This window comes from Diceros bicornis, chromosome 6 (assembly GCF_020826845.1).
Source record: "Diceros bicornis minor isolate mBicDic1 chromosome 6, mDicBic1.mat.cur, whole genome shotgun sequence".
Taxonomy (NCBI): Eukaryota; Metazoa; Chordata; class Mammalia; order Perissodactyla; family Rhinocerotidae; genus Diceros; species Diceros bicornis.
The window spans coordinates 82718331-82743375 of NC_080745.1; the positions used below are offsets into that span (position 1 = coordinate 82718331).

General features: G+C 43.5%; 1 pseudogene; it reads left to right on the top strand.

The window, feature by feature from the left end:
• Positions 1-20965: 20965 nt before the first annotated feature.
• LOC131407625 (large ribosomal subunit protein eL21-like) lies at positions 20966-21522 on the top strand (annotated as a pseudogene).
• Positions 21523-25045: the final 3523 nt, after the last annotated feature.

A 25045-nucleotide genomic window follows, 5' to 3' on the forward strand; every position in this document is an offset into this window, starting at 1 on the left:
GAGCTTATACTGCAGTTAGATTTGCTGAGCTTTGGGCTACATGCTAACAGATTTTTGTTGACTTGAGTTGTTCTATACCGCATTCCTTCAGCAATCAATCCTACACAAATTCCACCCTGGTCTTCAAGTGGCAACATGGTAGTGCTGTTAACAGGCCTTGTCATTTGGAGGCAGGAGCTCCTGCTGCTTCCTTCCTGTCCTAGCGCATCTAGCCTTCCCAGGGCGCATGTCTGGGAGACAAGGGCACTATTCATGAAAACTATCTTGTGATTTGGATCAGTTAGTTTATTCCAAACGCATTTCCTCTCATTGTCTGTGAAATTGATTAAGACTGGCTGCAGTAAAATTGGGAAACATTAAAATCTAAAAGAACAGTGGTAAAAAAAAGAAAAGCAACCTCGAGTTCGAAATGTATCTTAGAGTATACGTCCAATTACTCATATCTCAAATGAAAAATAATGTGTAGCTTGCTTTTTCTCCTAAATAAGAAAATTTTATACAGGGGTGCATAGATATGTTTGTAGAGGGGTATGTGTTTGTGTAGGTGTGTATGTGTGTGTGTTTATGGTCGGGGGCTCTCTCCAACACAGAGGTTAGCACTGAAACTGACCTTAAAGATCACCTTACTTTGAACTTTTAGTTTTACAGTTAGGGAACACGGGCCCAGAGTGATGATGTGACTCTTCAAAGGTCCCACAGCCTCCATGTAGCAGTGTCCACAGGAGCTCAATGGTTTTCGTCTTTTGAGGGGTCACTTTATCTAGTGTAAAATGTGCATGGCGTAGGCTTTTTAAATTTTATTTGTTTATTTATTATTGAGGTAACATTGGTTTATAACATTATATAAATTTCAGGTGTACATTATTGTATTTCGATTTCTGTGTAGACTACATCGTGTTCACCACCAAAAGTCTGGTTGCCATCCGTCACTGTACAGACATGCCCCTTTATCTGTTTTGCCCTCCCCCCTTTCCCTCTGGTAACCACCAGTCTGTTCTCTATATCTATGTGTTTGTTTGTTGTTGTTGTTATTTTTATCTTCCAGTTATGAGTGAAATCATAAGGTATTTGTCTTTCTCCATCTGACTTATTTTGCTTAGCATAATACCCTCAAGGTCCATCCAAATTGTCACAAATGGCAAGATTTCTTCTTTTTTGTGGCTGAGTAGTATTCCATTGTGTATATTTACCACATCTTCCTTATCCATTCATCCATTGATGGGTACTTAGGTTGTTTCCAAGTCTTGGCTATTGTAAATAATGCTGCAATGAACGAAGGTGTGCCTATGTGCCTGGGGCATGCTGGTGAGTGGGGCAGACCCCTGTATGGCTGGTTGCAAGGCCCAGCGGGGCAAGTCAGCTGCAGGTTTGCTGGTGGTGGGGCAGGTCGCTGGGGCTGGCTGCCTGCGCTGCCTGGCTGTGCCGGATTGCCTCAGGTGCTCTAGTGGGGTAGGGGCAGGCCCCTGTGCTAACAGGCTAGAGGGAGGATTCCACAATGGCACCTGCCAGTGTTTGTGTCAGTACTGCTGAACTAGGTCTCAAAAATGGCTGGTGCCAGCATCTAATTCTTGGGGTGGAGTGGGGGGTGCGAGGGCAAGCTGCTTCCTGCCTCTCCAAGATGGGCTGTGAGTTTAGTAAATGAGACTCTTTTACCAATGGACTATGCACTTTTCTTTTTTTTGGGGGGGGGGAGTAAATTTAATAAGAGGGATCATGTAAAGAAATGAATCAAGTTGAAGGACAAAAAACCGAGATCTTACCAAGTTAAAAAACTTCCTAGAGATAGTGAATTATTTTAGACTCTAAGATAGTTATGCACTTTTCTATCTGGTGTTTCTGTGCTGGTTTCCAGATGGAGTGAGCCTGTGCACAGGCCCTTTTAGAGCAGGTTTTCCTTTCCCTGAAGTTCTATAGTTTTCATGCGCATATCCCCCATTGGTTTTTCAAAGCCAGGTGTTTCAGCATCTCATCTTTCTTGTGCTGGATCTAAGGGCTGGGGTGCCTCATGTGGAGCTCGAATCCCCCACCCTCTGAGAAAAGCTCCGTACCTTTGAGATCGCTCCTGGCTGTGAAGCGCCATGGTTAGGGTGTGGTTTTCACCTCAGCAGGGCTGTTCCTCTGTCTCTTCCTTCCCTGTCTGTGTTGCCCCTTGTTGTAGAGGTTCTTTTCATCCAGTTTCCAGATCTCTGTCAGAGGAAATTGTCCCACAGGTGGTTGTAGGTTTGTTGTGTCCATGGGAGGAGATGAGTTCAGAATCTTCCTATGCTGCCATTTTCCAAACTCTCCAGAAGCATTCTCTAGGCTTTGTTTTAAACTGTTACTTTTTAAAAAGCTGTCATTCCATTAGAATCTGACTAACCATCCTCGTTAAAAGGGTTTACAGCTATTCACCTGGATGGTTTTGTCATATGTTTCCTGGTGACCTGTGGCTTCTGGCCCAAACTGCATGAAAGGAGACAGATGACTCTGTTCTATGGCAAAGAAAAGGCAAACTGCATCTCTCTCTGGGTTGTGAGCGTCCAAATCCTGCTCACCTTAACCCAATCCTGTCTGTCCTTCTAGGCCCAGCCACCTCCTTTCCCACCCTCATTGACCACCATGGTGGTCGTGAAACAACTCGCTGATCGATAGACTTCTGTACAAATCATTTCACCATATGCCTTCAAGCACTGTTGAGTATGACTTCATGTGGAAAGGTTTTATCTCATCAAAGATCCTGTAAGACCGTGGAAGGCAGGAGGTCAGATCTCCGTGTCCCAGGCACGTGAAGATCACGGGCTCTGGAGCCAGTCTAGGTTAGAATCCTGGTGCTCTGCACTTTGTTAGCTAGGTGATCTGGGCAAGTCTTGTAACCTCTCTGTTTCTCAGTTTACTTCTGTAAAGTGGTGGATAATAGTACCTACCCCACAGGGGTGTTGTGAGAATTAACTTAATTGATATCCACAGAGAGCATGCAGTAGCCTCTGATACATGGCATGTTAGCTGTTATGAGTAAGGTCTCAGTAGAGTCTATGTTTGTTGACTCATTTGAATGCATATTCATACGACTAATTCCCTTACCTTTAACTTTTGCTTGCAAGCTCCGCACTTTGAAAGGGAATATAGTTGTGGAGAACATTCCTTGCTACCCAAGCTGTTAAAGGATTCTCTCTGTGTGGTTCATTAGAATTCTAAGTGCAGTGGGGCTTGCCTTGAAATAGAATCTTTAAGCACAAGGCCATCTGATAGTGTCTGCTTGAAGATTACTCCTTATAAGTAATGCTTTTCCATCTTTGAACTGACCATTATTATAGGCATGTTATCAATTAAGAATAGTTTAACAGCACATTAAAATGACAACTAATTTCAATTCATTGGAATAGATCTTTATTATGTTTGATGCATAATTTGAATTTTATGGCTGAGATAAAAGGTTAAATCTGATAGGCAACTGAAATAGAATATGTGCTTCACAGGAACTTAACTTGTAAATTTTTATATACCTTGGTGTAATTAATAAAACATCTTTTACAGCAGAATTGCACAACTGAATGAATCCATGAGCTCCCTGACTGTCAAAGCAAATCAAGCTACTTCAATCCTTATTTAAAGAATGAAATTGTTCAAATTGTAGTGGCTTGTAAATTCCTCACCTTGGATGAAGGAATCTGTTCTGTCTTTGGAAGAAGGAATAAACATTTTCTGCAACTCAAAACCATATTCTTTTCTCTTCACTTACAAGGAGTGCAGCCAAAGATGATGATGTGTATATTAATGGTTCTTGCTTCTCTGCTTGAGAGAATCAGGACGGGGTTGCTGGCCCTGGTGATTCCAGCCTTGTGGAGAAGCTTGCCTGAGAGAATGGAGCCGATGGGCAGGGAAGAGCAGAGAGAGGAGGAGACGGTCCTGACGGTGTTCAAATCCCTACATCCAGACACCCCTTTCCTTGGTTTGATCACATGAGCCGTTAAACATGTGTTTCCCTTTTTTCCTTCTTAAACTAGTTTGAGATAATTTTTGAGTCATTTGCAACCAAAGGACCCTATGTAATACAATTTAAAGATATTGTTTAAAGGTTTTGTGAGAAAGGGCCCTAAAATGGAAATTCTGTCTCTCAGGAAGGCAAGTGCTTAGCCAAGTTTGCTCCAGCATGCCTGTGTTTACCTGGCAGGCAGTGATGTGTGTGCCCAGGGACAGCTCCCATCTTCCAGACCATGTGGAGAGGCCTGGCTTGCCGTGAGATTTTCCAGGGGAGTGCTCTGGATCGCCACAATCAGCTCTCGCCTCACTTCATTTATTTTTCTTTTCCTCTCACAGGCTCATTCTGACCGTCTATCATTTTAATATGAATTTACGAAAGGCAACTTCTCTTGACTTCCTATGAACAAAAGAACAATGTAGAATAACGTGCTTTCTCTAAGATGGTACAAGGAGTGTTGTAATAACATATGAGTATCTTTTCCAGTTGCCTGATAGATTGCAGGCTCGAAGATCACATTGCAACATCACCAAAAAACTCTGCCATCAAGTGACATTCAGCAGGCAGGAGGCTGGCCTCATGTGGTATCTGCAGGAGACTTTCAGCTCCAGATAATAAGAGGTGGCTAGAAGGAGCTTAAATAATAAGGGGCTTCTTATCTCACACAACAAGAAATGCAGACACAGGGCTTCAATGACGTCATCGAGTCCCTCTTGCGTTCTGCCTTTCGGCTCTGCTGTTCTGAGCTTGTTGGTAACATTTCTCCTCCTAGTTGCAAGATAGCTTTGGGAGGTTGCCCTTCTGAATGTGACAACATTCAGAGAAGGGAGCAGCGTTTTCTCCCTTGACTGTTTTATTGGGAAGGAAAACATTTCTCCAAATTCCCCCACCTCCACTCCCCGCCGACTTACCCCCAATCCTAACGGCCAGGAGTGAGCCCCATGTTCGGGTCTGTGCCAATCACTGCAGGGGAATTGGATTCCCACTATGGCTTACTAATCAGCATTCACCCCTTGGGGCTGGGGACGGCCTCTGAGGCCAAGGACACTCAATACCTGAACAAAACTGGGGGTCTATTAGCAAGGAAGGGGGAGGGAAGGCAGCAGAGTCTGCCATAGCATGTGGGGACCATTGATGGAAATTCCAAAGGCCTGATGTCAGCCTTACCCAGCAAGCTGCCCCAGAACTCCTCAGGGTGAGTGGTGCATGAGGAACTGGTAAAATATCAAAACTTATGGAGTGTTGCTTAGAAGGAAATTGATAGTGTTAACTATTTAATATACTATATTTAATAGAATTTAATGTAATATATTAAATATAGTTTATATGATATATTTCTATAATATATTCTATATAGCATATATTTAGTATATTAATACTTAATATACGAAAAATAAGGGCTCAAAATTAATGAACTAACCATCAAACTCGAATTAGTAGAAGTAGAATAAACTCATAAGAAGAATCAAAATGATGGAAGTAACAACATAAGAACAGACATTAACAAAATAGAAAACATTAGAATAACAAAATCAATAGAAAAACATTTTTAATAGAGAAGATTAACAAAACCAATTTGGTTCTTTGAAAAGACAAAAAATTTTCAAACTTCTAATAAGAATGGTCTATAAAATGAGAGAAACACAAATAATATTAAAAATGAAAAATATTAGAAATGCAGACATTAAAATACAATAAGATAATAAACAACTTTAAGCCTATAAAAATTAAAGTTTAGATGAAATGGACAAATTTGTAGAGAAATATAGCCTACCACAATTGGTTCAAGAAGAAATAGATACTGAATAGTCTTATAATCTAAAGAAATTGAACCATTTGTTAAAAATCTTCCTACAAAGGATATTCTAGATGTTTTTTACTGACAAGCTCTATCAGACATTCAAGAAATAAATAATTCCAGTTTTATACAAATTATTCCAGAATATAGAAAAAGCAGGAACAATCCTCAATTCATTTTTTGAATTGGATAACTTTGATTCCACAACCTCATAAGGACTGAATGGGAAAGGAAAATCACTCATAAACATAGCTACAAAAATCCTAAAGAAAATATTAGCAATCAAAATCCTGTATCGATTAAATGTGTAAATTATGAACAAGTTGGATTTGACTTAACATAAACAAAATCAATTAATATAAATTATCATACTAACAGATTAAAGGAGAAAAGTCTTAGGATCGTCTCAACACGTGCCAAAAAAGCACTTGATGCTGTTCACGACAAAAACTCTTAGTGAACCAAAGACCCACAATGCCCATTTGGCTGGCCCATTGGCTAAGGAGCAACTTCCCAGGATGTTCTCTTGATGATCAATGGAAAGCTGAACACAGAACTCCCCTCTCCTTTGGGGCTCCTTTCCCAATTTTCACCATTGTGTTGTTGTGTGAAAGTCTTGTATCTCTTTACATGTAATGATCTTTTATTTTTTTAAATAAAAATAGGCACTTTATATACACTTTTACTAAGCTGCATTTGACATACTATAGACATATTTTCCCTTCACTATATATAGATCTACTGCACTCTTTAATAGCTATATGGAATTTCATTATATATAAACCATAAGTCATGAACTTTGTTAAGAAAATATAATTCAGCAGCCTGAAGACTGAGTGAAACTCTTAATATGTACAGAATCATAATTGAGTCGGATGGAATTAAAACCATACAATATAAAAAACGGGGCATTCAGTAGATTTCTGCCCTTTAAGGAAAAATTTGGACTCCTCTGGGCTGTAAAATCATCACCCTGTGAATTGAGATTTGGGCAAATATGATAAAAGCAACTTTTGAAGGTGATCTTTCTGTATATGGGTCCAAAAGTGAGAGAGGAGAAGGTCAGATGTGATCCAGCAGAGAGAACTTGACTATCAAGTCCATGAACACAAGGTGCTTTCGTTCTAGAAAAATCTTATAACCACTCCAACTACCCCTACTCCCCCAGGAAATTTGTCGGGATGTTTATTTCAAACAATGTGGTCTGTGATTCCCGGCTTGGTGGACCGACTGTGGGCACGAATGGGCCGGGCAGGCACGTTCTGGAGTGAAGGGCATCTGGATGGGTGGGGTGAGAATCCAGGTCCCACGGCACATCACTGCACTCTTTGGCAGGTGACTAGGGCCCTCCTAAGCATTCTTGTCTCATCTTTAAAATGGGCGAGATGCTACACACCTTAAATGGTGTTTGTGAGACAGGACGAGCCTCTCTGCCCACAGAGGGACCAGTTTAGGAATACAGCAAACATCTCGCCGTTTTGGGAATGTGTTATTCCAGGGGAATAGTTTTTACATGGAGTCAGACTGTGTTCTTCCTTGCGCACATGGCTTGCAACCAGAGCGATGATAAGTATCGTAATTTCTGGGCTAACCCAGCTGTCAGCTGCTCATTTTTCCTTTTCACTGAGTTGCCCCCACTAAGGTCCTCCTCAAAGCACCCAGAAGCAATGGGTCACTGGGAAATTCCCAGGGGAGACTGAGGGAGGACTTTAAGCACCCCCCGACCCCATAAACAAGTTGAAAATCCTAGTTAATTAGTTAGACACTTCTATCCTGTCCCTAGAGTCTCTTCTTTCTTGCCCTACCACTAGGGGTCTCTCCTTCCCTGTGCAGAGCTCAGCTTAACTGGCTCCACCAGACGAAAAACTGCCGTTAACAGAGCCTGCCCTCACCTGAAAGCAGTTTAGTGACCCCACAGTTTTACTGTAGCACAACCTTTGGGGTTTCACCATAGTCACCCACACCAAATTCTTAGCAAAATGTCTTTTCAGTGAGAGAAGATGTCACGCTACTTGCTATGAGACAATGTTTTCCCCCCATATTTTTGCATCGGCAACATTGTCTTGAGCCTATGAAGCTGGCAGGAGCCTCTCCCATCACTGCCAGACTCCTGATGATGTTGCATCTGTCACCTTGGCCACCTCGGCTCTCCGCAGTTACGTGCAGCTGCTACTGGTTACACGGAGATCCCTCTTGCGCCATGTCCAAGCTCTTCACACCCTTCCCAAGCGCTCGCCCTGGTGGTAGGGAATTCAGTGCTGAGGCTTGAGTGCCTGTGTGCTGGGACCATGACTTACCCTTAGCTCCAGGACCGAGCACAGTGTCCATGCAGGGCAGGTAGGAACAAATCCATGCATATCCATGGACCACTGACTGTTATATACTACCCTCCACGTAAACCTTCTGCACTCTCTTACTGTGGCAGGGTGTATTAGTTTGCCAGGGCTGCTATAACAAAGCAGCACAAACCGGGTGGCTTAAACAACAGAAATTGTCGCCTAGTTCTGGAGGCCAGAAGCTGAAGATCAAGGGGTCAGCAGGGTTGGTTTCTTCTGAGGGCTGTGCGGGAGAATCTGTACCAGGACTCCGACCTAGCTTCTGGTAGTTTGCTGGCAAACGTTGGCATTCCTTGGCTTGTAGACGCATCACCCCAGTCTCTGCCTTCATCTTCACGTGGCCTTCTCCCAGTATGTGTGTCTGTGTCCAAATTTCCCCTTTGTATAAGGACCCCAGTCACGTTGGATTAGGGGCCCACCCTACTCCAGTATGACCTCGCCTTAACTAATTACATCTGCAATGACCCGATTTCCAAGTAAGGTCACATTCTGAAGTATTGGGGGTTAGGACTTGAACATAGGGATTTTGGGGGACACAATTCAACCCATAACAAGGGGTTACCAGTTATAGTTACTTTCCTTTGTTCTCAGTTTTCTGTTGCTTTTTCTCCATTTGTATTAGAAAAGGTTGAAACTCGTATACATTTCTTTAAAGTATGAACACAGCTGAGGGGGAACAAGGAAATGTTCCTCACGTTAACACAGCTTACAGAACTTCGGGTTTTGTCTGAAAATGACAGCTGAGGCTGAGAATCTTAGTGACCAGATAAACAAGGCTCTTCCATCGGGACCTTGTGTGTCCATGTGAATAAATCATATTTTCTCTTTGGAGTCAGTGAACTGTTTGCATGAGAATATCTCATTTTTAGCTGTGTCTTTGTTAACTGAAACGTAGTGCTGTCTTGTGACTGGAGGGACACAGCTGACTCAGAAAGCATAGAAATAGCAAACCTCTTTTCCAGTGCTTACTCTGACAGGCGCCGCTGTAAGCTCTGGAGTCTCCCGACCGCCCCAGAACCCCGCCCGGAAGGGGCTGTTAGAACCATCCCCTTGACAGATACGGAGACGATGCGCACAGAGCGGCCAGCAGGTGGCGCCGGAGCTGGGTTTGAATCCAGGCGATGGGGTTCCAAGCTCGGAGTGACAAAGAGACCTGGGAAGGTGCAGGGTGATTCTGACACCTCACTCTAATCCCGGCCGTTGCCCACATCCTCTTGGGGAATACGAAGCCCTCGGAGGAGCACGGTTATTTTCGCAGGGGCCTTTGAAGATTATGGTGCTGGAGGCGGAAACTCTTGTATTTGGCTTACATGGGTAGATAATTTTTGCCACCTGCATTTCTGGCCTAAAAGCTGTCCTGATAAGAGGCAAAATTCGGTTATGTGCCAGTCAACAGTGCTGCTCCACCTGTGACAGCGCACAGCCTCGGGGTGTCAGGCAGCTGTGGCGTTACCCCCTCCCCCCCGATCCTGGAAGCCTCACCTCTCCCTGCACCCGGTGGAGCCTGTCCCCTTTGGAGGTCCCCCAGCTTCACTGCCTCTACCAGCCTGTGCTGCCGCTCTCTGGGCAGTTCTCCATTCTTCACAGCTCCCTCACGGTTTGAGGCAGAGGTTTGAGAGGTTTATTCCAACTAAAATTGATCTGAACTCCAATCTCAAGTGGGCCAGGTCAGCTTCGGTCATCACTGCCTTGGAGCAAGCGCTGTGTTCATAAAACATACCTGATTTGGTTTCCTATTGTGAGTTCCCTTGTGTAATGTTTGCCTCATTTTCTGGGACTTGATTTTAAAATTTACAATGATTCTCTGCCCCACCTTCCATTCTGACACATAGTAGGCCCAACAATAATTGGTTGAACAAACCAATGGAGTGAAATTCTACACTTGATCTTAGCGACAAAGTCGAGAAGCAATGTGAAATTCTAAATATGATGAAGATGGCGGCAACTCCAGGGTTGAATCAAAATTAGGTTCTGCTCAGTCATTCAATCTCTAGTGGGAGCCTTTTAAATGAAAGAATCTAGAGCTTTTCTGGGTTAGGGATCTCTCTGAGAGCCTGATGAAATTTTTGACCCTCTTTTTAGATGTTGCACGTAAATAACATTTTGTAAAATTCCAGAGAGTTCACAAACTCAAGTGGTCCATCTCTGGATAAGAATCTCGATGCAAACCTCTGTCTTTCTCACGTTCCTTGATATGAATGGAGGTACTTAAAGAGAGGAACACTGTGTTCATGGCTTGGGGCAAGTAGAGATGGACTGTCAGTATCTTATTATGTTGATGGATTCCCTCCCCCCTTTCCCTGCAAAGATGTATAGAAAGTTCTAGAGTGAGGAGACGAAGACAAATAATGGTATCCAATCTTTAGGGCTTGTTTTGTTTATCAATTTTCTAATTATCAATTCATTTTCTTGATTTATTTCATTGCTTCTTCTCAAGAAAGATAACAGTAGGAGATTTGGTGGGAAACTCTGAACAGTTCCGAGTGCATTCTGTGCCTGCATCCTGTGAAAATGGCCCCAAGGCAAAGGAGATTTTAGAATAATCACATACGTTTTCCTGTCAACACTCACAAATTAGGTCTTTTTCCCCTTCAACATCTAGGAATTTCTAAATGAAGATGCTGCACAAATGTAGCTTTCAAGTTTGCATTCAGCTCCTGCTTCCAACATTGCATAATTGCTTATGGATTACTTTCTATGTGCACTCAAATATGTCTATTTTCTAGCCACTGTCCTGTGCAAATATCAAACTTGAAAAGAGTGTGTGTAAGGAATAGCAGTGTGTTCCGATAACACTCCCAGATCATCCCATGTGGAAAAGATTGTACTAAGAAACACACCCATTGTTTCTTCCACCAATTTAGCTTTGAACCTGCTTAAGCCAATTTGATACCATTCTGATCATGGTCAGCAGAACTATTTCAAAGTACTGATAAATCATTTTATAACTCAAGCAGTTTCTAACTCCAGGGTATTACTTTCTGGGGAGGGAAGGGATGGGAGCAGTGGCCTGGGATTCGTAATTGATACATCTCTCCGGTACAATACTTTTCCTTAGCGTAGGGTTTGGTGCAGGCATCCTATATAGCAAATCTCATGAAGCCTAAAATAGCACAAAGAGAACTTTCCAGTGTTCTCAGATTTCCTGATTTGGTTAAAACTCAGAGCTCTCTCTCTGTGAGGAGGTTAGAGCCTGAGTGTGGAGGCAGGTTCATGCCTTCAGATGAGCTGTGAGCGCTGCGGTGCACAGTGCTTCCATGACACTGAGAAGCCATCTCTGGTAGGGGACAGCTTTGATCTCCCACCCCCTATGGGTGCAACAAGAGACAGACATAACAACCACACCTTTAAAGAAAGAACCTTGGGAGGTATTGCCTCTGCAATTTTTTTGCATAAAGGATGGTGGGTAGAATATTGCGGCTGGGAGTTTTCCTGCTCAAGTAAACCCACAGTTCTTTGATTAAATCTGCATCTCCTCAGAAGATTATGACCCATCCAAAACAATTTTATGCTTCACTTTTGAGTGCTGTGGAGGACAGGAGGCCTGCTCTCACAATTTTGATTTTATTAGAAGCATTTATCACACTGTCCTAACTCTTAGTTTTGCATTAAAATTTCCGCATGGCATTTTTGTTAAAGACATAGAGAAAATGCTTTATCTTATTGCAATTTTTTTTATTGAAGTGAACTTCACAGGGCAGAAAATTAACCATTTTAAAGTGAAAAATTCAGTGGTATTTAGTACATATACGAAGTTGTGCAATCGTCATCTCTATCTAGTTCCAAAACATTTTCATCACCCACAAGGAAGCCTTATACCCATTAAGCAGTTGCTCTCTCTTTCCTCCTCTCCCCAGCCCCTGGCAACCAGCAATCTGTGTTCTGTCTCTATGGACTTATCTATTCTGATATTTCATATAAATGCAATCACACTATATGTGGCCTTTTGCATCTGGCTTCTTTCACTTAGCATGTTTTCAAGGTTCATCCATATTGTGGCATGTGTCAGAACTTCATTTCTTTTTATGGCTGAATGATATTCTATTGTATGGCTATGTTGCATTTTGTGTATCCATTCATCTGTTGATGGATGTTTGGGCTGTTTCCACCTTTGGTTGAATGCTATGTTTTGGAATTAGACACAAAAATATAGGACATTAATGCGGCAACTCATATGATAGCAGCATTTTTTCTTTGGAAGAGTCATTCCATGGTACACATAGCAAGGGAGTAATGATAATTCTACAGGAGATAGAAAGAAAGGAAAATTCCTGTTAATTGCCAAGTCAGTGGCTGGAATGGCTCTGCTTAATTGCCCTGTAACTCACCGTGGTTCTCAAGATTAATTAGACAAGGCATAATATACACTAATTAACAATATTTCCAACCCTGCCTTGCTTCACAGTTACCATTTTTAAAATTCATCAGTAGTTTAGTAGAGCTTAAACATTTCCTTTCATTTGTGTACTTGCCTTCCATAAGACATTTGTCTTTACTTCAATGGATTTTTTTTCAAGTCAACTTTCCTCAAGCAATCCACAGTGAAATTCTACGAGTAAACCACATTTCCTGTCACTTATGGGGACAGAAAGTCAAAGATGGAGGAAACCCTTAGGCCTCAATTTCAATTCCTCTAAGGGCAATATTTTTCAGTGTGTGGCATATACCAAGGCCTTACCACTGACACCTTTTTCTTGAGGAAAACTAGGAGCTGACTTATTTTCCCTCATTAAATTTTTATATGTTCTTTTCATTCATTTAAAATACCTGCCCTCAGCGCTTTTAGGACTTTTCTTTTTCTAACCCAATGGAGAAATCTACCCTGATGAGAACCAGTCAAGCAGATTGCATGCTCAGACTCAGGCTTGGTTTTTTGACCAATCTATGTCAATCTGGATGAAATTTTCACTGGACGTTTGTTAGAGCATCGCAGTCATTTTTAGAGCAGTGTCCACAGGAAGCCCAGGTGGGGTTGCGTATAGCAGCACCTCTGTCCACTGCATCCAGAGGGAGGCCTCAAGGAGTCTTCATTATCTTCATAAGTCTTGGTGATTTATAGTTTGCATTCTGGTCTCAGAGAACGCAGAACTCATGAACCCCAAGGTGGTTTGCTTTGCTGTTGGTAATCTAGTTCACAAACTTATTGCTTTCAAGAGCTTCCTAATGGGGTCTTAGATATATGATCTTATGGCAAATTCCAGTGGAGAAGTGAGGAATAATTCTCTCCCAATCACTTAGCCTCAGGTTCCAATTTTCAGTTTTATGATAGATAACAAGAGAATAATGAAAGTAACAAATATTCTTAGAGCAATAAAAAGTTGCATGGGAACATAATGAAATGTAGTCGCTGGTTTTTAATCAATCTTCTCAGCATCCTTTCGGGTTTTCATCACACCCTTTCTCAGTCCATCTTTTTCTTAGGCACCTATTGATATGGACTATGAGTGATTTAGAATCTGATATCCTTGGTTCTGGGCTCTACCACTTACCATCTGCGTCCTATTGAGCAAATTACTTAACCTCTCTAGATAGCAATCTCCTCACCTATAAAATGACAATAATTCCTGGGGGTTAGTGTAAGGATTAAGTAAGGTCATACATCTAAAATGCTTAACCCAGTCCCAGCTGCTTAAGTAAGGGTGCAGTAAAAGGTACTTATTATTGTCATTTAAATAAATGCCAAGCATATCATTCAACTTCAGTCCTTTGAGAAAAGCATTCTGAGATCTGAAATATCTGAGATGGTTTCTAATTAAGTGTTCATGTCACCAAATAACATCGAGTCCATGATAATGAGTGTGGCCTTAAATTTCAGAGCAACGTAATGTTGATAAATGGAGCAATCCCAAGTTCAAATGGAAAATCTGCTTTGCTGGAGGAGAGTGTGCCAGAGACTCTAAGGCAGGATGAATGTGTGTGAAAATGACTGAAATTGACTGCTGAGAAATAGGATTCCATGGGCAAGAACAAATGCTCAGGAATTTTAAAAAATCTGTGGTTGACAGTGATTAATATCCATTACAAAGGTCACCAGTGAGAATTTACCTTCTTGAATAATTCATGTATGTGTCCAACAGACGTTTATCGAATTCCCAAGAGCAGCCATGCAAAGTACTGACAAAGGGGAACAGAGTCCCTGTCCTCAAGGAGCTCATGGCCTAACTTTGTGCAGAACACGATGGGAGCCCAGAGGTGCGGCACCTAACCTAGCAGGACCCTGAAGGCTTCCTGGGGTAGAGGACCCATGAGCTGAGGGTCAAAAGAATGAAGCGCGTGAATGAGCCAGGTGTGGTTGGAGAGGGCGGTGTCCTTCCATTGAATTCTCTGTCTGCTGAAGGGAGCTTGAGCAATTTTTGCTAGTTGCAGCCAAAAGAATATTAATTAGAAAAGATATCTAAGGAAGCGAAGTTAATTGTTAGAGGGACTTGAAGTTAAAAAAACAAAGTGATATTGAAAAAAAAAAAAAAAGCAAAAAACCCAAATCTGCACACCCAAGGAGGGAGACGGGCTAGAGGCTGACCACTGGGAGTAGAGGTGGGGACCATCATGGGGAGGTGGAGAACCTTGAGCATTTGGTGTTGCTGGTGCATAGAGAGGAAGGCTGGGGTGGTGACAGAGAAAGTGGGCAAAGTGGCAGTGGCCACACTTAAGGTCTAGGACTCCGTCTGTAGGGGACAGAAAGTCATGGAAAAGCTTTGCACAGGAACTACGGGGTCAGGTTTCTGGGCACTGTTAATTTTTTGTTTTAGTTTTAGAAAATTGCTTCTCTTTCATTAGTTTCCATCTCTCTCTTTTTGTCTACGTGTTCAATAAGACAATTGGGGGATGAAAATTAAACGGTGGTTTCTCTCCTTCGCACTGGAGGAGTCATTGTAACTTTGCAAAACATCTTCCCATCTGCTGCTACATGGGCTTCTCCCAGGAGCAGTGTTGTTAGCTGAGAGGTCTGAGAACAAGCTTTTGAGCCCTAAGTCAGGGAGGCCACCTTTCGGGCAGTGCTGTTGACTGGGTTTATGTGACCCGTGGCAGGTGTGTAGACGCAAGGTCAAATGTCATTTATTTGACTCTCTGCTTTTCCAGAAGCAAGTCACTTAGTATAAGGCAGTTCTTGATTCCTTCCCAAGCCTCAGTTTTTAAAATTGGCCCCTTTCTGCACATTCCCAAGATACTTGTCAAAGCTAGTTTTCTTTCTCATGGTAACTGCTCCTTTCTGTCATCTTGACATTACGTGCTTTTGGGGAGAATTCTGCACCTGTGGTCCCTTATCTCTTGCCCAGCCTCTAGCACCTCCTTCCTTGTAGACATGGATTGGGTCTCCTTATTTATTTATTTATGATCCTTTCCTCTTCTCATTTCACATTTCTCTACCAATCATCTCTGGCTCATTAGATATCTTTTCTAATTAACACCTTTTGGCTGCAAGTAACAAAAACCATTTGAGCTCGTTTCAGCAAACAGAATTCTTTGGAAGGGTATTGGGGTCTATGCTGACCCTAAGAACTGGCGCATGACTGGGCCTCAGCCAGGCTAGAACCAGGAACCCAGGATCTAGAAAACTGCTGCCAACAGCTCCTGCAACTTATAACTCCCCCACTTCCACCCTGGTAAGGCTGAGCTGCCTCTCTTGGTCTTCATTCCAAATTCCTGGGGTAGAGGCTTTTGGTCTGTGGTCAGGGGCTGGGAGGGAGGTTATTCTGTATGAACATGAGTGTTCCCACTGCAAGCCTATGGACAGAAAGGAGGGGGCAATTCCTCAAAAATGGTACTAGGTGGAAACCAATTAGACAATGGATTTGGCCGTGTGAAATTACAGTTTGGCTACGTTTTTAGATAGAGGCTGGAAACTTTTTTTTTTTGCTTGCATATGAGAAGAAGAACTTATGGTCCTTTCTAAGTCTTGTAAAAGTCATTCAAGTTATTATATTTATTCTTCTCTTCATTTTCTTTGTATGGGTCTCCTTCCTCTTGACCATTCCAATCAAAACATTCTACAATCCTTTCCCTTGGTTCTTTTTCGTTACTTTAAACTTAGAAGTGCGTGCATTTGTGTGTGTGTGTGTGTGTGTGTGTGTGTGTGTGTTTTCAGACTGAGCTGAACATGGTGTTCAGACATGTCTGAGCATGTGTGACAATGGGTGGGCAGAGGGCTATTGACTGGAAGGGGGGGGAGGAGAGATTTTTGCTTTGGAGCCGAGGGAGAGCCTGGATTGAGGAGGACAGTGAGGCCCATGCCTTGCATATTTGCCTCCAGTTTAGGTTCTCTCAGCCCTGTAGAGAGTAGGCTGCTGGCAGAAGCTGTAGGAACTGGTGAGGTTATGGGGAGCAAGTTGCACTTCAATGTGTGGTGCAGTGAGGGGGGCACTCTTCCCTCTCCTGCATGGAACAATGTGGCTCAGGTGTGGTGAAGACCCCAGGGACCTTCAAGCAGATCTGGCTCCTTGAGGGGAATAGGGCTGAGAGCACCAGGGCATGGCACTCTTCGCACTGACAACTAACTTTATCAGTCAGTTTGGGTACAGATGGAAGAAACCCATGTCCAGCTGGTTCCCGCACAAAGGGGGCTCACTGGTGCCTGTACCTCTCCAGTCCAGGGACAGATTTTCAGGTCTGGGTGGATGAGGAGGTTCAAACGATGGTGCGTGGCCTCTCCATCTCTGAATATTTGGCCTCCTGGAGAAAGGCTTCCTCCACCTTTAAGGCAACATGCTGCTTGTGTTGCAGATTCACATCCTTCCAGGGTAAGAAACTCAGTGAAAGATGTCTTTTTTCTCCTGTTATTTGTGGAGGAGAACTCTGAGTGACCAGGTTTGCAGCAGTGCCCACTCCTGGACTGATCATTTTTGCTGGGGAACGGGAGTCTATGGTCAGCTGAGTCCAGGCGAGTGTGCCCAGTCTGTGGCTGCGGGTACTGAGATCACAGTCCTATCAGCACTACAGAGGACAGGGGAGGGGCCCTGAGCAGACAGGACACATTTCCATTACAGCATTATCCACAGGGAGGCGCCACCTCAAGTGGCTTTCTGGATAGCAGATATCAATGAAAGGAGGAAAAGGATAATGTTGAGAGGACTGTACAAGAGCATGTGAGATGCCCTTAGGGAGCCCCAGAAGTGCAGAAGGGGCTAGGGTCCCACACTAGCCTGAGAGATCTGAGTGATTATTGTAATTGGACCCCACTGGTGGCCAGCCACAGTCTGGACAGCTGAGAAATGGTGCTCATTTATGGCCTGGATTATCTTCCTTTATGTAATCCCAAAGAGTGGGAAAGCACATTTATTCGGGAAGTGTAGATGAGTGCCTGTCAGTGTTGAGTGCACATTTGATACTTGTGGTCATAAAAATTTGAAGTGAGTCCAGTCATCCCAGCCATGTGAGTCTCTCTAGAAATGTTCCACGACGTGCTTGAGTTCAACAAGGGTGGGGTTTCGCTAGATGAGTACAATGGAAGGAGAGAGCAAGTAGTGAGTTAAGGGTATTGCAAGGGAGTATTTCTAGTGCTGGACTGTGGAATTCATACTGCACAAGGAAGTGAGGATAGGATGGGGGCTCTGGATAGTGAAAAAATGGTCAGCTCAATGGACCGTATGAGATCTTTGCTAGAGAGGGAGGGAGTACTAGGGAAGGTGAGTGGAAAGATAGAGGGGATGGTCAAAGAGTTGGGTGTTTGACACTGAGATTTTGAAGGTGGCACCATTATTGATGATGATTCTAGTTGTGAGGCTGTGGTACAGTAAAGGAAAAGATGATTGAAACCAAGATTAAAAGAATAAAAATGGATGGTTAGAGTGTGGGGTGGATCATCCCAGTGGATGTTGAAATCATGGAGAATAATTACAACAGCAGTCGGGGGAGAAAAGGCGGGAAACAGTGCCGAAGTCATCAGTGAATGGGGAAGAGTGACCAGGAGGTTGGTAGGCGAAAACCATAAGGAATGGTGAGGTCTGACGATGGATGCTCTATTCCCAAGAGCTTCGGAGCCTCCAGGCTTTGTGAGATGTGACGCGCAGAAGGAAAAGCAGCCTCTTGAGAGGGCTGTCTCCTCAGGGTCACGTTTCAGAATGATCATCTTACAACATTGTATCTATATGAATGACACCTTCTGAAATTTTTCAAATTGTGACCTTGACTTCAGGGAAGGGGTATAATTAGAGGCCATCTGATTCCTTGTTCATCTGAGGAACAAGAAGAAAGTGTTCCAAGAAAAGGCTGAGGGATTTGGGGGTGTGTTGATACTGGATATGAGTAGGGGGTTCTGCAGGGCAGTGAGGGGACAGGTGGGGCTGTGAGGTGGAAGCATGGAATAGAATGTTGAAACTCATCTGGAGCACACCGAAAACAGAGTTGCCCATGTAAGAAGCAGCTCTATTACAAATCAGCAGCTGCAACTTATAGTGTCCGAGCTAATGAGTTTGACTTGGTGCTCATACTGGAAGCCACTGTGTTTTCTTTGCTCCTGGCATCATGGAACATCTTTTCCAACAGATCATCACATGGACTTCTCGCTGGGCTTGAGTCTCATTAGTCCTGGGAGTGACACTAGGAAGCTCAGAACCAAACGTTGGGATTGCTACGAGGTCTGTGTTTTACGTCAGGCCACCCAAATGTGGCCCCCATCACTGTTTTTGTGTAATGTGGTAGCAAACTGTCAAAATCTTAACTTTATTTATATAGATTCCCTGCCTTGTTCCAGAAAAGATATTAGACCCTCTATAATAGTATATTTACTTTAACAAGATTAAAAAAAAAAAAAAAAGATGAGCAAAGAAATTGGGATCAAAGGGAAATAAGGGTATGAAGAATTTGATGAAACCCGAGGTAAGGTTAGCTCATAAAGTGCCGTTGGTATGATCCCAGATGTGTGGCTTTGAGCCTCTTAGCCTCCAAAGCACAGGAATAAACAAGATTAATGGCACATAAAAGATTAAAAACAAACCAGTGGTTCAGAGAAAAGCAGCTATTCTCGTTACTGAGAGCTGAGACATTTCTCCTGTGGATCTTCAATAGGAGGCCCAGTGTGATGTAGCAAATAATATCCTCAAAAACATTCATATGGAATATATAATAATATATAATAATGAACTGCCCAGGGTTGTCTCTCACAGTATCTTTCAATGTAGGTCAAAATTATAGTGAAAAAGTATAGTTTAGTAAAAACTTTTATGTAGGAAGCAAATGTGGTTCAATTTCTGAGGGTCTGGCTGACTCAAAAGTTTGCATTTAAAATGAAAGGCAAGAACAGACGGCATGTTCTCCCAGCAGTCCTCCATCAATATTATTTCTCGCAACGAAGTGAGAGTTGCTAAATATAGGCTAGCAGTGAGTTTGATGTTTTGTCCTCTGACAAGTAGGGACACAGCATTGATTAAGTCACTCTCTAAGGGCAGATTCCTGAGGTGCAGATAGCGTGGACAACTTTTTGAGAAAACCGGGGAGTCTGACCAGGACTTGTGCCTAAACTGAGGCCAGCCCACTTGCCCATGGAGGTGGCTCGCAGAAGCATACCTGTCAGCAGGGCCAGAATTTTCCTTAGAAAGCAATTCTGGATCTGTTCTAATACATGGATAATGGGTGATGAAAGCCCTAAAGTTTGACGTCAGTCTTAGCTGGGAAAACTTGTAAAGCAGGTTCGTTCATTGTGCAGTATTGAACTCCTCCACTGTACTGAGAGTTAATGTCAGAGACAAACCCTTGGCCTCCGTGGAGCTTGCTTTCTAGTGGGGGGAAGATGGAGAGTAGTGGTGTACGTGAATAAATCAATAACAAGATCATTACGAGTTGTGCTAAGGGCCAGGAGAGAGATGGGATGACGTGAGAGGGGAGGTTGTTACATTCAGTGAGGTGAGAAGGCCCTTCTGAGGAGGGGATGTTTAGGCTGTGACCTGAATAAGACACTGGCCTTGCAAACGTCCAGGAGAAGAGCCATCAGGAAAAGGCAATGACAGAGCAAAGCCTGAGGCAGGAAAGGCTTGGTGGTGAAGGAACGGAGGGCAGACCAGTAGCCCGAGCCCAGGGAGCTGTGGGAGAAGGTGTGAGATGAGGCTGGGAGGCAGAGCGGGCTGCTGGAGGAGGCCTCGGGTGGGCCACAAGACAGTCTTAGTGCCTCTAACTTTAGTATTGTACCTTGTTTGTATGGCCACCCGCCTCCCTACCCCTCTCCTGCCATCCTTAACCCCTTGTTACTGATTTTTAAAAACATGAATTGTTACACTCTACACCTATTGATCCACAGTTTGCTTTTTTCTCTTAACGATTAGGCCTGGAGAATTCTCCACATTAGCACGGAGATTGATCTGGGAATGCGTAACCACCACATATTATTCTGTGTGGGTGGGTCAGAACTACCATAGGACTTGACTTTTTTTTTTTCACGTTTTGGCGACTATCAACAAATGCTGCATTGAATATCTCTGTGTATTTAATGCAAGTATCTGTGTAGGATCAAGTGCTATGAGTAAAATTTCTGTGTCAAAGGGTGTGTGTATTTTATCGATAGATACTGTCAAACTGCCCTCCGAAAAGGCCGTGTCAGGGCACACGCCCATCAGTGGTTTGTAAGAGTGGGAAGTTCTGCCTTATGGAGTGCTTATTAAAGGCCTGAGGCAAGTTTTATTTCATATTTTTATTAATTCTCTCCGTTTGAGTGGAACAGGGTCTCAGACAGCACATTGTTACACTGTGGGCAGATTCTTTTCGTAGTTACCTAGCTTTTCTACAAGTATATTGGTTTCCTAAGGCTGCCCTAACAAAGTACCATGAACTGGTGGCTTAGAACAACAGAAATGTATGTATTGTCTGGTAGTTCTGGAGACCAGAAGTCTGAAATCAAGATGACACAGGGCCTTTCAGCCGGTAATTACACTCCGGTAATTCACCAAAATGACCAACACAAAGGGAAAGAGACGAGGCACCCGCTGTGTGTTCTCTAGGCCTTTTAGAAAACATGGAGCTGTTCCTGTGACCATATACATGTCAATCTACAGAAAAGTGACATTGTCGACATCATGGAATGGGCACTATTCAAAAAGGAATACCCCACCAACGTTACCATGCAAAATGGGAAGAGGCTACAGTGTGACCCAACACACTGTTGGCATTGTTGTAAGCAAACAAGGGCAAGATTCTTGCCAAGAGAATTAATGTACATATTGAGCATATTAAACAGTCTAAGAGCCGAGATAGCTTCCTGAAACACATGAAGCAAAATGATCAGAAAAAGATGGAAGCAAAAGAGAAAGGAACTTGGGTTCAACTGCTCCACCCAGAGAAGCACAGTTTGTGAGAACCAATGAAAGGAGCTGGAGCTACTGGAACTCATTCCCTATGAATCATGGCATAATGGTGTGAAAAAAATAAAAGGCCTCCAGAATGACAACAGGGCTATGCTACCTCTGAAGGCACTGGGAAGGATCTGTTCCAGGCCTCTCTCCTAATTTCTGGTTGTTCCTTGGCTTGTGGCAGTGTTACTGTGTAAAGGGCATGATCTGCTCACTGCAAGACAAAAGCCAATCTGTCAAGAGGCAAGATGGTGACAGAGAGAAGGCATTTTATTAAGTGATGAGCTAGCAAATCAGATGATGGTGGATTAGCATCCTAAAGAACCATCTTAAGAGGGGCACAGAATCTTGAAGCAGTTATATGGGCCCGTGGGTTACAAGGGAGGGGGTTAGGAATGTTGACCCTCTGGTGTTACAGACTGGGAATCGCCACACCAGATCTTTAGTTGTCATTGATGATGGATATCAGCATGGAATCTCTGTCTGGGGGCCAACACATTTCTAAGGAACTCAAAAGAACAAAGTTATCATCTTATCACAGCTGGGAGGTACACACACAAGCAGGGGCACAAAATTGACAGAGCATGTATATCTCCTGGAGGGTGCATATCCAGCTGGCTTAGTTAATCAGAGGTCATTTATGGTTTCGTTTCTACAGTATGGCTTCCATTATGTCAACTTTGTGTGGAGCTGCTATCAGCAGCATAACTCCAGTCTTCACATGACATTCCCTGCGCACATATCTCTGTCCAAATTTCCCCTTTTTATAAGGAAACCAGTCATATTGGATTAGGGGCCCACTCTACTCCAGTCTGACCTCATATTAACTGATTACACCTGCAAAGAGCCCATTTCCAAATCAGGTCACATTCTGAGGTATTGGGGGTTAGGACTTCAACGTATGAGTATTTGGAGTGGGGACACAATTCAACCCACAACGTGTCACAAATAAGAGAGCTTTACTCTAAAACACACAACAGAATACTTTCTTGACTCACTCTGGACAGCAGACCTTCCCCACTCGCAATATCTAACTGCAGTCCCACTTTTGACCCAGCCACCCAGAGATGGACCTTTAGTGTTTTCACTTTCCAATTGGTATTGTGACATGTAGCACATTTAGAAAGAAGTAAGCCAAGTTGAGATAAATTCAGGAGACTGTGTTCAGACTGGGCAAAACCAGATAAAGATTTGCCTAGAGAATTCTCTCTGTCCAGTAGGGCCCATCTTGTCCAGGTATGAAATGCTTTGGCTGAGGTCTTTATGACAATGACATAAGTATGAGTTGGGACTCACAAGCCCTACTCTGAAACAGCAGACTTAATAGAGCACTATTATGGGCACTGACCTAAGCACTTGACCTGTATAAACTCACTTAATCCTCACAAAAACCCTACAGAATAGGTGCTATTAATGACTCTAATGTTAAGTATGCTGGGGCACGTCTTTGAGTCATGTTCAGTTCCTGGCCCTTAACTGGTGGGGGGGCCCAGTTCTGTTTTCTCCTCTCTACTCATTTTAACTTATGTGAAGCAATAAAAACTTAATTTCACAACCCGCTGCTAGTGCTAGTGTGAAAGTGGTTCAAAAAAAACCTGGCCTTTGCACAGTTGGGTATTTGTAAATGGCTAGAGAGAAATCCCTTGGCCAAAGCAAGGTTCTACTTTATAATGAACTCTAATGTGTGGAAATAAATGAAGACCATCCAAATGAGAACAAGCATGGACTATTTATTCAAGGCTTGCTGTAGCCAGAGAGTCAGCCTCCCTCACTTGCGTCTATCCAAGACTCCAAGGTCAGGCAGGGTGGTGGGAAAGTTTTATAGTGAAAAAAGGGGAAGGCTCTGGCTGGAGGCTGTTGGCTTGGTGAAGTCGGCGGCGGGCTAACTAGAAGTGGGCATCTTAAGTAATTGGCTTGAGAAGCATATCTGGCTGTGTAGGGAAGGAGAAAAAAATCTTTTTCCTCTTATCCATTTTGGGTTCTCTGATTGGGGCCCTGTAAATTAGACTAACAAAAGAGAGATTAGCACAAGAAAAACCAACAGTTTATTAACGTGCGCAACACACATCAAGTAGGAGAAAACTCAGTGATGAGTAACTCAAAGGGGGTGGTTAGAACTTGGACGTATATAGCATCTTAACAAAAGAACAATGAATTTGTAGAGAAATGACAAGACAAAGGAAAAGGATTTTAGACTTCCACACAGCAAACTGTGGGAAGGTAAATGTATGGGAGAACTAATGGCAGATGAGGGTTATTTGTGCAGATCCACCTTGGCACCAACTTTCCATCTTCTTCAGGGCCATAAAACTTCCTTGGGAGAGGGGATTTATGGCAACCCTCATTTCTCAGAAGTTTCTCCTTTTAGTCAGATGAGGGAAAATCCAGGAAAGCTTCTTTCTGCATCTGTTGATCCTCATTTGCCTCCAGCTCAAAATACTCATTATGCCAACGTGGCATACTTTAGAGTGACATATTCTGTTCTCCTACAGCTTTCTCTGCTAGGTCCTGATTTGGAAGCTGGTGGTCATTGACCAAGTCCTGACAGATCTGCACAGGTTACTGCAGAGGCTGTGGGTCAGAGTTCTACCATCAGACACACTCTGACCCTTGCTCGTTTGTGTATTCCGTCTCTTAAATGTTGTGTGGAGAGGTCTGATGGTATATGAGGAGTTCTTCTTACTGAGGAGGTAAGACAATAACCCTTAGCCTGGATGAAATGATTTGAGTCTAAGTTGGAGTCTCTTCCTCCTGCATGTGGTTCTGTCTTACGGTGTTTGCTTTGCTTGCCTGGGGGCCCTGATTACTGTGGAGCAACTGGAAGGGCCACACTTGTGTCAGTTTCTTTCCGTGATAGGCTTGGCTTCCTTCCAGTCTTGTCTATAAGAGAATCTTCTCCACAGCTGTGTGATGCTGGAGCTCTCTGCCACTCCCAACCAAGCCTGCTGTGGCTCCCGGCAGCCTTTTTCTTTCCACGTAGGGCAACATTCTCCTGGACGGGGTACCGAAGGGGCAGCTTTAGGACCTCTTGGGAGGTTCTCATCCTGTTCTAAGGAAACAAAGATGCCTGAACTTGAAACCGGCAAACAGTTAGCCATTGATGATTAAGCAGCTAGGAACTAAAGTTTTTTTCCTTTTCTCAATTACTGATTGTAGCTTTTAGTTGTTTCCCCTACCCATTGTTAACTGTGCTGTTTAGGCGATATGCTATCTGACTCCCACTAGGTTCCTATAGATAGCATCTCCTTGAAGCCTGGGTCACCGTGGTAATGGAGGTTTGAGCTGTTTTTCAGGAATTAGAACGCCTTGTCCACTTCAGGCCAGTTGAGACCACCAACTCATCAACTGGGCCCTCGCAGAGGTCCGATAAGCAATCTTTTGACGTCAAGAAGCTAAAAACTCCACCCTCAGGACATGCCAACTCCGCCATTTTGTGAACATGCATCCTATGAAGAGGCAAGAAGTCTGACTACGCTTGCACAGATCATCAGTTACCTCACCTCTGCTCACCTCCACTCATCTATCCCCGCATTTCAGACCACCTTGCCCCCCATCCCGTAAATATCCCTGAGTCCCTATTTTCGGGGAAGTGGATTTGAGACTCATTCTCCCGTTTCCTCACCTGGCTGCCTTGTGATTAATAAACCCTCTCTCTCTGCAATCTCGTCATCTCGGTGAT